This window comes from Phyllobates terribilis, unplaced genomic scaffold, assembly GCF_046119375.1.
Source record: "Phyllobates terribilis strain yellow unplaced genomic scaffold, ASM4611937v1 Scaffold_7__3_contigs__length_470593459, whole genome shotgun sequence".
NCBI classification, from domain to species: domain Eukaryota; kingdom Metazoa; phylum Chordata; class Amphibia; order Anura; family Dendrobatidae; genus Phyllobates; species Phyllobates terribilis.
Window position 1 is genome coordinate 467617395 of NW_027362767.1, and position 14699 is coordinate 467632093.

General features: G+C 52.5%; 1 protein-coding gene across 2 annotated transcripts in view; it reads left to right on the forward strand.

Annotated features, from left to right (window-relative positions):
- LOC141155329 (protocadherin-20-like) overlaps positions 1–14699 on the forward strand; it is a 125227-nt gene that overhangs the window by 72392 nt on the left and 38136 nt on the right. The window lies entirely within an intron of this gene.

The window sequence follows — 14699 nt, forward strand, 5'->3', positions numbered from 1 at the left end:
AGTTCTGGGTCAGTCAGTTCTGCGTCAGTAAATGCTGGGTCAGTCAGTGTTGGGTCAGTAAATGCTGGGTCAGTCAGTGCTGGGTCAGTCAGTGCTGGGTCAGTAAATGCTGGGTCAGTCAGTGCTGGGTCAGTAAATGCTGGGTCAGTCAGTGCTGTGTCAGTCAGTGATGGGTCAGTAAATGCTGGGTCAGTCAGTTCTGGGTCAGTCAGTGCTGGGTCCGTAAATGCTGCGTCAGTCAGTGCTGGGTCAGTCAGTGCTGGGTCAGTAAATGCTGGGTCAGTCAGTGCTGGGTCAGTAAATGCTGGGTCAGTCAGTGCTGGGTAAGAAAATGCTGGGTCAGTCAGTGCTGGGTCAGTAAATGCTGGGTCAGTCAGTGCTGGGTCAGTGAATGCTGGGTCAGTCAGTGCTGGGTCAGTAAATGCTGGGTCAGTCAGTGCTGGGTCAATAAATGCTTGGTCTGTCAGTGCTGGGTCAGTAAATGCTGGGTCAGCCAGTGCTGGGTCAGTCAGTGCTGGGTCAGTAAATGCTTTGTCAGTCAGTGCTGGGTCAGTAAATGCTTGGTCAGTCAGTGCTAGGTCAGTAAATGCTGGGTCAGTAAATGCTGGGTCAGTCAGTGCTGGGTCAGTCAGTGCTGGGTCAGTCAGTGCTGGGTCAGTAAATGCTGGGTCAGTCAGTGCTGGGTCAGTAAGTGCTGGGTCAGTAAATGCTGGGTCAGTCAGTGCTGGGTCAGTCAGTGCTGGGTCAGTAAATGCTGGGTCAGTTAGTCCTGGATCAGTCAGTGCTGTGTCAGTCAGTGCTGCGTCAGTCAGTGATGGGTAAGAAAATGCTGGGTCAGTCAGTGTTGGGTCAGTAAATGCTGGGTCAGTCAGTGCTGGGTCAGTCAGTGCTGGGTCAGTAAATGCTGGTCAGTCAGTGCTGGGTCAGTAAATGCTGGGTCAGTCAGTGCTGGGTCAATAAATGCTTGGTCTCTCAGTGCTGGGTCAGTAAATGCTGGGTCAGCCAGTGCTGGGTCAGTCAGTGCTGGGTCAGTAAATGCTGGGTCAGTCAGTGCTGGGTCAGTAAATGCTGGGTCAGTCAGTGCTGGATCAGTAAATGCTGGGTCAGTAAATGTTGGGTCAGTCAGTGCTGGGTCAGTAAATGCTGGGTTAGTAAATGCTGCGTCAGTCAGTGCTGGGTCAGTAAATGCTGGGTCAGTCAGTGCTGGGTCAGTAAATGCTGGGTCAGTCAGTGCTGGGTCAGTAAATGCTCGGTTAGCCAGTGCTTGTTCAGTCAGTGCTGGGTCAGTCAGTGCTGGGTCAGTCAGTGCTGGGTCAGTAAATGCTGTGTCAGTCAGTGCTGGGTCAGTAAATGCTTGGTCAGTTAGTGCTAGGTGAGTAAATGCTGGGTCAGTAAATGCTGGGTCAGTCAGTGCTGGGTCAGTCAGTGCTGGGTCAGTAAATGCTGGGTCAGTCAGTGCTGGGTCAGTCAGTGCTGGGTCAGTCAATGCTGTCAGTCAGTGCTGGGTCAGTAAATGCTGGGTCAGTCAGTGCTAGGTCAGTAAATGCTGGGTCAGTCAGTGCTGGGTCAGTAAATGCTGGGTCAGTCAGTTCTGGGTCAGTCAGTGCTGGGTCAGTAAATGCTGCATCAGTCAGTTCTGGGTCAGTCAGTGCTGGGTCAGTAAATGCTGGGTCAGTCAGAGCTGGGTCAGTCAGTACTGGGTCCATAAATGCTGGGTCAGTCAGTGCTGGTTCAGTCAGTGCTGAGTCAGTAAATGCTGGGTCAGTCAGGGCTGCGTCAGTCAGTGCTGGGTCAGTAAATGCTGGGTCAGTCAGTGCTGGGTCAGTCAGTGCTGGGTCAGTAAATGCTAGGTCAGTCAGTGCTGGGTAAGAAAATGCTGGGTCAGTCAGTGCTGGGTCAGTAAATGCTGGGTCAGTCAGTGCTGGGTCAGTGAATGCTGGGTCAGTCAGTGCTGGGTCAGTAAATGCTGGGTCAGTCATTGCTGGGTCAATAAATGCTTGGTCTGTCAGTGCTGGGTCAGTAAATGCTGGGTCAGCCAGTGCTGGGTCAGTCAGTGCTGGGTCAGTAAATGCTGGGTCAGTCAGTGCTGGGTCAGTAAATGCTGGGTCAGTAAATGCTGGGTCAGTCAGTGCTGGGTCAGTAAATGCTGGGTCAGTCAGTGCTGGGTATGTCAGTGCTGGGTCAGTAAATGCTGGGTCAGTAAATGCTGGGTCAGTCAGTGCTGGGTCAGTAAATGCTGGGTCAGTCAGTGCTGGGTCAGTCAGTGCTGGGTCAGTAAATGCTGTGTCAGTCAGTGCTGGGTCAGTAAATGCTGGGTCAGCAAGTGCTGGGTCAGTCAGTGCTGGGTCAGTAAATGCTGTGTCAGTCAGTGCTGGGTCAGTCAGTGCTGGGTCAGTAAATGCTGTGTCAGTCAGTGCTGGGTCAGTAAATGCTTGGTCAGTCAGTGCTAGGTCAGTAAATGCTGGGTCAGTAAATGCTGGGTCAGTCAGTGCTGGGTCAGTCAGTGCTGGGTCAGTAAATGCTGGGTCAGTCAGTCCTGGATCAGTCAGTGCTGTGTCAGTCAGTGCTGCGTCAGTCAGTGATGGGTAAGAAAATGCTGGGTCAGTCAGTGTTGGGTCAGTAAATGCTGGGTCAGTCAGTGCTGGGTCAGTCAGTGCTGGGTCAGTAAATGCTGGGTCAGTCTGTGCTGGGTCAGTAAATGCTGGGTCAGTCAGTGCTGGGTCAAGAAATGCTTGGTCTGTCAGTGCTTGGTCAGTAAATGCTGGGTCAGCCAGTGCTGGGTCAGTCAGTGCTGGGTCAGTAAATGCTGGGTCAGTCAGTGCTGGGTCAGTAAATGCTGGGTCAGTCAGTGCTGGGTCAGTAAATGCTAGGTCAGTAAATGTTGGGTCAGTCAGTGCTGGGTCAGTAAATGCTGGGTCAGTAAATGCTGGGTCAGTCAGTGCTCGGTCAGTCAGTGCTGGGTCAGTAAATGCTGGGTCAGTCAGTGCTGGGTCAGCAAATGCTGGGTCAGTCAGTGCTGGGTCAGTAAATGCTGGGTTAGCCAGTGCTTGTTCAGTCAGTGCTCGGTCAGTAAATGCTGGTTCAGTAAATGCTGGGTCACTCAGTGCTGGGTCAGTAAATGCTGGGTCAGTCAGTGCTGGGTCAGTCAGTGCTGGGTCAGTAAATGCTGGGTCAGTGAATGCTGGGTCAGTCAGTGCTGGGTCAGTCAGTGCTGGGTCAGTAAATGCTGGGTCAGTCAGTGCTGGGTCAGTCAGTGCTGGGTCAGTAAATGCTGGGTCAGCCATTGCTTGGTCAGTCAGTGCTGGGTCAGTAAATGCTGTGTCAGTCAGTGCTGGGTCAGTCAGTGCTGGGTCAGTAAATGCAGTGTCAGTCAGTACTGGGTCAGTAAATGCTTGGTCAGTAAATGCTTGGTCAGTCAATGCTGGGTCAGTAAATGCTGGGTCAGTAAATGCTGGGTCAGTCAGTGCTGGGTCAGTCAGTGCTGGGTCACTAAACGCTGGGTCAGTCAGTGCTGGGTCAGTCAGTGCTGGGTCAGTAAATGCTGGGTCAGTTAGTCCTGGATCAGTCAGTGCTGTGTCAGTCAGTGCTGCGTCAGTCAGTGATGGGTAAGAAAATGCTGGGTCACTCAGTGTTGGGTCAGTAAATGCTCGGTCAGTCAGTGCTGGGTCAGTCAGTGCTGGGTCAGTAAATGCTGGGTCAGTCAGTGCTGGGTCAGTAAATGCTGGGTCAGTCAGTGCTGGGTCAGGAAATGCTGGGTTAGCCAGTGCTTGTTCAGTCAGTGCTCGGTCAGTAAATGCTGGGTCAGTAAATGCTGGGTCAGTAAATGCTGGGTCAGTCAGTGCTGGGTCAGTAAATGCTGGGTCAGTCAGAGCTGGGTCAGTCAGTGCTGGGTCAGTAAATGCTGGGTCAGTAAATGCTGGGTCAGTCAGTGCTGGGTCAGTCAGTGCTGGGTCAGTAAATGCTGGGTCAGTCAGTGCTGGGTCAGTCAGTGCTGGGTCAGTAAATGCTGGGTCAGCCAGTGCTTGGTCAGTCAGTGCTGGGTCAGTAAATGCTGTGTCAGTCAGTGCTGGGTCAGTCAGTGCTGGGTCAGTAAATGCTGTGTCAGTCAGAGCTGGGTCAGTAAATGCTTGGTCAGTCAGTGCTAGGTCAGTAAATGCTGGGTCAGTAAATGCTGGGTCAGTCAGTGCTGGGTCAGTCAGTGCTGAGTCACTAAATGCTGGGTCAGTCAGTGCTGGGTCAGTAAATGCTGGGTCAGTTAGTCCTGGATCAGTCATTGCTGTGTCAGTCAGTGCTGCGTCAGTCAGTGATGGGTAAGAAAATGCTGGGTCAGTCAGTGTTGGGTCAGTAAATGCTGGGTCAGTCAGTGCTGGGTCAGTAAATGCTGGTTCAGTCAGTGCTGGGTCACTAAATGCTGGGTCAGTCAGTGCTGGGTCAATAAATGCTGGGTCAGCCAGTGCTGGGTCAGTCAGTGCTGGGTCAGTAAATGCTGGGTCAGTCAGTGCTGGGTCAGTAAATGCTGGGTCAGTCAGTGCTGGGTCAGTAAATGCTGGGTCAGTAAATGTTGGGTCAGTCAGTGCTGGGTCAGTAAATGCTGGGTCAGTAAATGCTGGGTCAGTCAGTGCTGGGACAGTCAGTGCTGGGTCAGTAAATGCTGGGTCAGTCAGTGCTGGGTCAGTAAATGCTGGGCCAGTCAGTGCTGGGTCAGTAAATGCTGGGAAAGCCATTGCTTCTTCAGTCAGTGCTGGGCCAGTAAATGCTGGGTCAGTCAGTGCTGGGTCAGTCAGTGCTGGGTCAGTAAATGCTGTGTCAGTAAATGCTGGGTCAGTCAGTGCTGGGACAGTCAGTGCTGGGTCAGTAAATGCTGGGTCAGTCAGTGCTGGGTCAGTAAATGCTGGGTCAGTAAATGCTGGGTCAGTCAGTGCTGGGACAGTCAGTGCTGGGTCAGTAAATGCTGGGTCAGTCAGTGCTGGGTCAGTAAATGCTGGGTCAGTCAGTGCTGGGTCAGTAAATGCTGGGTCAGTAAATGTTGGGTCAGTCAGTGCTGGGTCAGTAAATGCTGGGTCAGTAAATGCTGGGTCAGTCAGTGCTGGGACAGTCAGTGCTGGGTCAGTAAATGCTGGGTCAGTCATTGCTGGGTCAGTAAATGCTGGGCCAGTCAGTGCTGGGTCAGTAAATGCTGGGTTAGCCAGTGCTTCTTCAGTCAGTGCTGGGTCAGTAAATGCTGGGACAGTCAGTGCTGGGTCAGTCAGTGCTGGGTCAGTAAATGCTGTGTCAGTCAGTGCTGGGTCAGTAAATGCTTGGTCAGTCAGTGCTAGGTCAGTAAATGCTGGGTCAGTAAATGCTGGGTCAGTCAGTGCTGGGTCAGTCAGTGCTGGATCAGTAAATGCTGGGTCAGTCAGTGCTGTGTCAGTCAGTGCTGGGTCAGTCAGTGCTGGGTCAGTAAATGCTGGGTCAGTCAGTGCTGGGTCAATAAATGCTGGGTCAGCCAGTGCTGTGTCAGTCAGTCCTGGGTCATTAAATCCTGGGTCAGTCAGTGCTGGGTCAGTAAATGCTTGGTCAGTCAGTGCTGGGTCAGTCAGTGCTGGGTCAGTAAATGCTGGGTCAGTCAGAGCTGGGTCAGTCAGTGCTGGGTCAGTAAATGCTGGGTCAGTCAGTGCTGGGTCAGTAAATGCTCGGCTAGCCAGTGCTTGGTCAGTCAGTGCTGGGTCAGTAAATGCTGTGTCAGTCAGTGCTGGGTCAGTCAGTGCTGGGTCAGTAAATGCTGTGTCAGTCAGTGCTGGGTCAGTAAATGCTTGGTCAGTCAGTGCTAGGTCAGTAAATGCTGGGTCAGTAAATGCTGGGTCAGTCAGTGCTGGGTCAGTCAGTGCTGGGTCAGTAAATGCTGGGTCAGTCAGTGCTGGGTCAGTCAGTGCTGGGTCAGTAAATGCTGGGTCAGTTAGTCCTGGATCAGTCAGTGCTGTGTCAGTCAGTGCTGCGTCAGTCAGTGATGGGTAAGAAAATGCTGGGTCAGTCAGTGTTGGTTCAGTAAATGCTGGGTCAGTCAGTGCTGGGTCAGTCAGTGCTGGGTCAGTCAGTGCTGGGTTAGTAAATGCTGGGTCAGTCAGTGCTGGGTCAATAAATGCTGGGTCAGCCAGTGCTGAGTCAGTCAGTGCTGGGTCAGTAAATGCTGGGTCAGTCAGTGCTGGGTCAGTAAATGCTGGGTCAGTAAATGTTGGGTCAGTCAGTGCTGGGTCAGTCAATGCTGGGTCAGTAAATGCTGGGTCAGTCAGTGCTGGGTCAGTCAGTGCTGGGTCAGTAAATGCTGGGTCAGTCAGTGCTGGGTCAGTAAATGCTGGGTCAGTCAGTGCTGGGTCAGTCAGTGCTGGGTCAGTAAATGCTGTGTCAGTCAGTGCTGGGTCAGTAAATGCTTGGTCAGTCAGTGCTAGGTCAGTAAATCCTGGGTCAGTAAATGCTGGGTCAGTCAGTGCTGGGTCAGTCAGTGCTGGGTCAGTAAATGCTGGGTCAGTCAGTGCTGGGTCAGTCAGTGCTGGGTCAGTAAATGCTGGGTCAGTCAGTGCTGGGTCAGTCAGAGCTGGGTCAGTAAATGCTGGGTCAGTAAATGCTGGGTCAGTCAGTGCTGGGTCAGTAAATGCTGGGTCAGTCAGTGCTGGGTCAGTCAGTGCTGGGTCAGTCAGTGCTGGGTCAGTAAATGCTGGGTCAGTCAGTGCTGGGTCAGTAAATGCTGTGTCAGTCAGTGCTGGGTCAGTCAGTGCTGGGTCAGTAAATGCTGTGTCAGTCAGTGCTGGGTCAATAAATGCTTGGTCAGTCAGTGCTAGGTCAGTAAATGCTGGGTCAGTAAATGCTGGGTCAGTCAATGCTGGGTCAGTCAGTGCTGGGTCACTAAATGCTGGGTCAGTCAGTGCTGGGTCAGTCAGTGCTGGGTCAGTAAATGCTGGGTCAGTTAGTCCTGGATCAGTCAGTGCTGTGTCAGTCAGTGCTGCGTCAGTCAGTGATGGGTAAGAAAATGCTGGGTCAGTCAGTGTTGGGTCAGTAAATGCTGGGTCAGTCAGTGCTGGGTCAGTAAATGCTGGGTCAGTCAGTGCTGGGTCAGTAAATGCTGGGTCAGTCAGTGCTGGGTCAATAAATGCTGGGTCAGCCAGTGCTGGGTCAGTCAGTGCTGGGTCCGTAAATGCTGGGTCAGTCAGTGCTGGGTCAGTAAATGCTGGGTCAGTCAGTGCTGGGTCAGTAAATGCTGGGTCAGTAAATGTGGGGTCAGTCAGTGCTGGGTCAGTAAATGCTGGGTCAGTAAATGCTGGGTCAGTCAATGCTGGGTCAGTCAGTGCTGGGTCAGTAAATGCTGGGTCAGTCAGTGCTGGGTCAGTAAATGATGGGCCAGTCAGTGCTGGGTCAGTTAATGCTGGGTTAGCCAGTGCTTCTTCAGTCAGTGCTGGGTCAGTAAATGCTGGGTCAGTCAGTGCTGGATCAGTCAGTGCTGGGTCAGTAAATGCTGTGTCAGTCAGTGCTGGGTCAGTAAATGCTTGGTCAGTCAGTGCTAGGTCAGTAAATGCTGGGTCAGTAAATGCTGGGTCAGTCAGTGCTGGGTCAGTCAGTGCTGGATCAGTAAATGCTGGGTCAGTCAGTGCTGCGTCAGTCAGTGCTGGGTAAGTCAGTGCTGGGTCAGTAAATGCTGGGTCAGTCAGTGCTGGGTCAATAAATGCTGGGTCAGCCAGTGCTGGGTCAGTGAGTGCTGGGTCATTAAATGCTGGGTCAGTCAGTGCTGGGTCAGTAAATGCTGGGTCAGTCAGTGCTGGGTCAGTAAATGCTGGGTCAGTCAGTGCTGGGTCAGTCAGTGCTGGGTCAGTAAATGCTGGGTCAGTCAGTGCTGGGTCAGTAAATGCTGGGCTAGCCAGTGCTTGGTCAGTCAGTGCTGGGTCAGTAAATGCTGTGTCAGTCAGTGCTGGGTCAGTCAGTGCTGGGTCAGTAAATGCTGTGTCAGTCAGTGCTGGGTCAGTAAATACTTGGTCAGTCAGTGCTAGGTCAGTAAATGCTGGGTCAGTAAATGCTGGGTCAGTCAGTGCTGGGTCAGTCAGTGCTGGGTCAGTAAATGCTGGGTCAGTCAGTGCTGTGTCAGTCAGTGCTGGGTCAGTAAATGCTGGGTCAGTTAGTCCTGGATCAGTCAGTGCTGTGTCAGTCAGTGCTTCGTCAGTCAGTGATGGGTAAGAAAATGCTGGGTCAGTCAGTGTTGGGTCAGTAAATGCTGGGTCAGTCAGTGCTGGGTCAGTCAGTGCTGGGTCAGTAAATGCTGGGTCAGTCAGTGCTGGGTCAGTAAATGCTGGGTCAGTCAGTGCTGGGTCAAGAAATGCTGGGTCAGGCAGTGCTGGGTCAGTCAGTGCTGGGTCAGTAAATGCTGGGTCAGTCAGTGCTGGGTCAGTAAATGCTGGGTCAGTCAGTGCTGGGTCAGTAAATGCTGGGTCAGTAAATGTTGGGTCAGTCAGTGCTGGGTCAGTAAATGCTGGGTCAGTAAATGCTGGGTCAGTCAGTGCTGGGTCAGTCAGTGCTGGGTCAGTAAATGCTGGGTCAGTCAGTGCTGGGTCAGTAAATGCTGGGTCAGTCAGTGCTGGATCAGTCAGTGCTGGGTCAGTAAATGCTGTGTCAGTCAGTGCTGGGTCAGTAAATGCTTGGTCAGTCAGTGCTAGGTCAGTAAATTCTGGGTCAGTAAATGCTGGATCAGTCAGTGCTGGGTTAGTCAGTGCTGGGTCAGTAAATGCTGGGTCAGTCAGTGCTGGGTCAGTCAGTGCTGGGTCAGTAAATGCTGGGTCAGTCAGTGCTGGGTCAGTTTATGCTGGGTCAGTCAGTGCTGGGTCAATAAATGCTGGGTCAGCCAGTGCTGGGTCAGTCAGTGCTGGGTCAGTAAATGCTGGGTCAGTCAGTGCTGCGTCAGTAAATGCTGGGTCAGTCAGTGCTGGGTCAATAAATGCTGGGTCAGCCAGTGCTGGGTCAGTCAGTGCTGGGTCAGTAAATGCTGGGTCAGTCAGTGCTGGGTCAGTAAATGTTGGGTCAGTCAGTGCTGGGTCAGTAAATGCTGGGTCAGTAAATGTTGGGTCAGTCAGTGCTGGGTCAGTAAATGCTGGGTCAGTAAATGCTGGGTCAGTCAGTGCTGGGTCAGTAAATGTTGGGTCAGTCAGTGCTGGGTCAGTAAATGCTGGGTCAGTAAATGTTGGGTCAGTCAGTGCTGGGTCAGTAAATGCTGGGTTAGTAAATGCTTGGTCAGTCAGTGCTGGGTCAGTCAGTGCTGGGTCAGTAAATGCTGGGTCAGTCAGTGCTGGGTCAGTAAATGCTGGGCCAGTCAGTGCTGGGTCAGTAAATGCTGGGTTAGCCAGTGCTTGTTCAGTCAGTGCTGGGTCAGTAAATGCTGGGTCAGTCAGTGCTGGGTCTGTCACTGCTGGGTCAGTAAATGCTGTGTCAGTCAGTGCTGGGTCAGTAAATGCTTGGTCAGTCAGTACTAGGTCAGTAAATGCTAGGTCAGTAAATGCTGGGTCAGTCAGTGCTGGGTCAGTCAGTGCTGGGTCAGTAAATGCTGGGTCAGTCAGTGCTGTGTCAGTCAGTGCTGGGTCAGTAAATGATGGGTCAGTCAGTGCTGGGTCAGTCAGTACTGGGTCCATAAATGCTGGGTCAGTCAGTGCTGGTTCAGTCAGTGCTGGTTCAGTCAGTGCTGGGTCAGTAAATGCTGGGTCAGTCAGTGCTGGGTCAGTCAGTGCTGGGTCAGTAAATGCTAGGTCAGTCAGTGCTGGGTAAAAAAATGCTGGGTCAGTCAGTGCTGGGTCAATAAATGCTTGGTCTGTCAGTGCTGGGTCAGTAAATGCTGGGTCAGCCAGTGCTGGGTCAGTCAGTGCTGGGTCAGTAAATGCTGGGTCAGTCAGTGCTGGGTCAGTAAATGCTGGGTCAGTCAGTGCTGGGTCAGTAAATGCTGGGTCATTCTGTGCTGGGTCAGTCAATGCTGGGTCAGTAAATGCTGGGTCAGTCAGTGCTGGGTCAGTAAATGCTGGGTCAGTCAGTGCTGGGTCAGTCAGTGCTGGGTCAGTAAATGCTGGGTCTGTAAATGCTGGGTCAGTCAGTGTTGGGTCATTCAGTGCTGGGTCAGTAAATGCTGGGTCAGTCAGTGCTGGGTCAGTAAATGCTGTGTCAGTCAGTACTGGGTCAGTAAATGCTGGGTCAGCCAGTGCTTGGTCAGTCAGTGCTGGGTCAGTAAATGCTGTGTCCGTCAGTGCTGGGTCAGTCAGTGCTGGGTCAGTAAATGCTTGGTCAGTCAGTGCTAGGTCAGTAAATGCTGTGTCAGTAAATGCTGGGTCAGTCAGTGCTGGGTCAGTCAGTGCTGGGTCAGTAAATGCTGGGTCAGTCAGTGCTGGGTCAGTCAGTGCTGGGTCAGTAAATGCTGGGTCAGTCAGTCCTGGATCAGTCAGTGCTGTGTCAGTCAGTGCTGTGTCAGTCAGTGATGGGTAAGAAAATGCTGGGTCAGTCAGTGTTGGGTCAGTAATTGCTGGGTCAGTCAGTGCTGGGTCAGTCAGTGCTGGGTCAGTAAATGCTGTGTCAGTCAGTGCTGGGTCAGTAAATGCTGGGTCAGTCAGTGCTGGGTCTATAAATGCTTGGTCTGTCAGTGCTGGGTCAGTAAATGCTGGGTCAGCCACTGCTGGGTCAGTCAGTGCTGGGTCAGTAAATGCTGGGTCAGTCAGTGCTGGGTCAGTAAATGCTGGGTCAGTCAGTGCTGGGTCAGTCAGTGCTGGGTCAGTAAATGCTGTGTCAGTCAGTGCTGGGTCAGTAAATGCTTGGTCAGTCAGTGCTAGGTCAGTAAATGCTGGGTCAGTAAATGCTGGGTCAGTCAGTGCTGGGTCAGTCAGTGCTGGGTCAGTAAATGCTGGGTCAGTCAGTGCTGTGTCAGTCAGTGCTGGGTCAGTAAATGCACGGTCAGTTAGTCCTGGATCAGTCAGTGCTGTGTCAGTCAGTGCTTCGTCAGTCAGTGATGGGTAAGAAAATGCTGGGTCAGTCAGTGTTGGGTCAGTAAATGCTGGGTCAGTCAGTGCTGGGTCAGTCAGTGCTGGGTCAGTAAATGCTGGGTCAGTCAGTGCTGGGTCAGTAAATGCTGGGTCAGTCAGTGCTGGGTCAATAAATGCTGGGTCAGGCAGTGCTGGGTCAGTCAGTGCTGGGTCAGTAAATGCTGGGTCAGTCAGTGCTGGGTCAGTAAATGCTGGGTCAGTCAGTGCTGGGTCAGTAAATGCTGGGTCCATAAATGCTGGGTCAGTCAGTGCTGGTTCAGTCAGTGCTGGTTCAGTCAGTGCTGGGTCAGTAAATGCTGGGTCAGTCAGTGCTGGGTCAGTCAGTGCTGGGTCAGTAAATGCTAGGTCAGTCAGTGCTGGGTAAAAAAATGCTGGGTCAGTCAGTGCTGGGTCAATAAATGCTTGGTCTGTCAGTGCTGGGTCAGTAAATGCTGGGTCAGCCAGTGCTGGGTCAGTCAGTGCTGGGTCAGTAAATGCTGGGTCAGTCAGTGCTGGGTCAGTAAATGCTGGGTCAGTCAGTGCTGGGTCAGTAAATGCTGGGTCATTCTGTGCTGGGTCAGTCAATGCTGGGTCAGTAAATGCTGGGTCAGTCAGTGCTGGGTCAGTAAATGCTGGGTCAGTCAGTGCTGGGTCAGTCAGTGCTGGGTCAGTAAATGCTGGGTCTGTAAATGCTGGGTCAGTCAGTGTTGGGTCATTCAGTGCTGGGTCAGTAAATGCTGGGTCAGTCAGTGCTGGGTCAGTAAATGCTGTGTCAGTCAGTACTGGGTCAGTAAATGCTGGGTCAGCCAGTGCTTGGTCAGTCAGTGCTGGGTCAGTAAATGCTGTGTCCGTCAGTGCTGGGTCAGTCAGTGCTGGGTCAGTAAATGCTTGGTCAGTCAGTGCTAGGTCAGTAAATGCTGTGTCAGTAAATGCTGGGTCAGTCAGTGCTGGGTCAGTCAGTGCTGGGTCAGTAAATGCTGGGTCAGTCAGTGCTGGGTCAGTCAGTGCTGGGTCAGTAAATGCTGGGTCAGTCAGTCCTGGATCAGTCAGTGCTGTGTCAGTCAGTGCTGTGTCAGTCAGTGATGGGTAAGAAAATGCTGGGTCAGTCAGTGTTGGGTCAGTAATTGCTGGGTCAGTCAGTGCTGGGTCAGTCAGTGCTGGGTCAGTAAATGCTGTGTCAGTCAGTGCTGGGTCAGTAAATGCTGGGTCAGTCAGTGCTGGGTCTATAAATGCTTGGTCTGTCAGTGCTGGGTCAGTAAATGCTGGGTCAGCCACTGCTGGGTCAGTCAGTGCTGGGTCAGTAAATGCTGGGTCAGTCAGTGCTGGGTCAGTAAATGCTGGGTCAGTCAGTGCTGGGTCAGTCAGTGCTGGGTCAGTAAATGCTGTGTCAGTCAGTGCTGGGTCAGTAAATGCTTGGTCAGTCAGTGCTAGGTCAGTAAATGCTGGGTCAGTAAATGCTGGGTCAGTCAGTGCTGGGTCAGTCAGTGCTGGGTCAGTAAATGCTGGGTCAGTCAGTGCTGTGTCAGTCAGTGCTGGGTCAGTAAATGCACGGTCAGTTAGTCCTGGATCAGTCAGTGCTGTGTCAGTCAGTGCTTCGTCAGTCAGTGATGGGTAAGAAAATGCTGGGTCAGTCAGTGTTGGGTCAGTAAATGCTGGGTCAGTCAGTGCTGGGTCAGTCAGTGCTGGGTCAGTAAATGCTGGGTCAGTCAGTGCTGGGTCAGTAAATGCTGGGTCAGTCAGTGCTGGGTCAATAAATGCTGGGTCAGGCAGTGCTGGGTCAGTCAGTGCTGGGTCAGTAAATGCTGGGTCAGTCAGTGCTGGGTCAGTAAATGCTGGGTCAGTCAGTGCTGGGTCAGTAAATGCTGGGTCAGTAAATGTTGGGTCAGTCAGTGCTGGGTCAGTAAATGCTGGGTCAGTAAATGCTGGGTCAGTCAGTGCTGGGTCAGTCAGTGCTGGGTCAGTAAATGCTGGGTCAGTCAGTGCTGGGTCAGTAAATGCTGGGTCAGTCAGTGCTGGGTCAGTCAGTGCTGGGTCAGTAAATGCTGTGTCAGTCAGTGCTGGGTCAGTAAATGCTTGGTCAGTCAGTGCTAGGTCAGTAAATTCTGGGTCAGTAAATGCTGGGTCAGTCAGTGCTGGGTCAGTCAGTGCTGGGTCAGTAAATGCTAGGTCAGTCAGTGCTGGGTCAGTCAGTGCTGGGTCAGTAAATGCTGGGTCAGTCAGTGCTGGGTCAGTAAATGCTGGGTCAGTCAGTGCTGGGTCAATAAATGCTGGGTCAGCCAGTGCTGGGTCAGTCAGTGCTGGGTCAGTAAATGCTGGGTCAGTCAGTGCTGGGTCAGTAAATGCTGGGTCAGTCAGTGCTGGGTCAATAAATGCTGGGTCAGCCAGTGCTGGGTCAGTCAGTGCTGGGTCAGTAAATGCTGGGTCAGTAAATGTTGGTTCAGTCAGTGCTGGGTCAGTAAATGCTGGGTCAGTAAATGTTGGGTCAGTCAGTGCTGGGTCAGTAAATGCTGGGTCAGTAAATGCTGGGTCAGTCAGTGCTGGGTCAGTAAATGTTGGGTCAGTCAGTGCTGGGTCAGTAAATGCTGGGTCAGTAAATGTTGGGTCAGTCAGTGCTGGGTCAGTAAATGCTGGGTTAGTAAATGCTTGGTCAGTCAGTGCTGGGTCAGTCAGTGCTGGGTCAGTAAATGCTGGGTCAGTCAGTGCTGGGTCAGTAAATGCTGGGCCAGTCAGTGCTGGGTCCGTAAATGCTGGGTTAGCCAGTGCTTGTTCAGTCAGTGCTGGGTCAGTAAATGCTGGGTCAGTCAGTGCTGGGTCTGTCAGTGCTGGGTCAGTAAATGCTGTGTCAGTCAGTGCTGGGTCAGTAAATGCTTGGTCAGTCAGTACTAGGTCAGTAAATGCTGGGTCAGTAAATGCTGGGTCAGTCAGTGCTGGGTCAGTCAGTGCTGGGTCAGTAAATGCTGGGTCAGTCAGTGCTGTGTCAGTCAGTGCTGGGTCAGTAAATGATGGGTCAGTCAGTGCTGGGTCAGTCAGTACTGGGTCCATAAATGCTGGGTCAGTCAGTGCTGGTTCAGTCAGTGCTGGTTCAGTCAGTGCTGGGTCAGTAAATGCTGGGTCAGTCAGTGCTGGGTCAGTCAGTGCTGGGTCAGTAAATGCTAGGTCAGTCAGTGCTGGGTAAGAAAATGCTGGGTCAGTCAGTGCTGGGTCAGTAAATGCTGGTTCATTCAGTGCTGGGTCAGTAAATGCTGGGTCAGTCAGTGCTGGGTCAATAAATGCTTGGTCTGTCAGTGCTGGGTCAGTAAATGCTGGGTCAGCCAGTGCTGGGTCAGTCAGTGCTGGGTCAGTAAATGCTGGGTCAGTCAGTGCTGGGTCAGTAAATGCTGGGTCAGTCAGTGCTGGGTCAGTAAATGCTGGGTCATTCAGTGCTGGGTCAGTCAATGCTGGGTCAGTAAATGCTGGGTCAGTCAGTGCTGGGTCAGTAAATGCTGGGTCAGTCAGTGCTGGGTCAGTCAGTGCTGGGTCAGTAAATGCTGGGTCTGTAAATGCTGGGTCAGTCAGTGTTGGGTCATTCAGTGCTGGGTCAGTAAATGCTGGGTCAGTCAGTGCTGGGTCAGTAAATGCTGTGTCAGTCAGTACTGGGTCAGTAAATGCTGGGTCAGCCAGTGCTTGGTCATTCAGTGCTGGGTCAGTAAA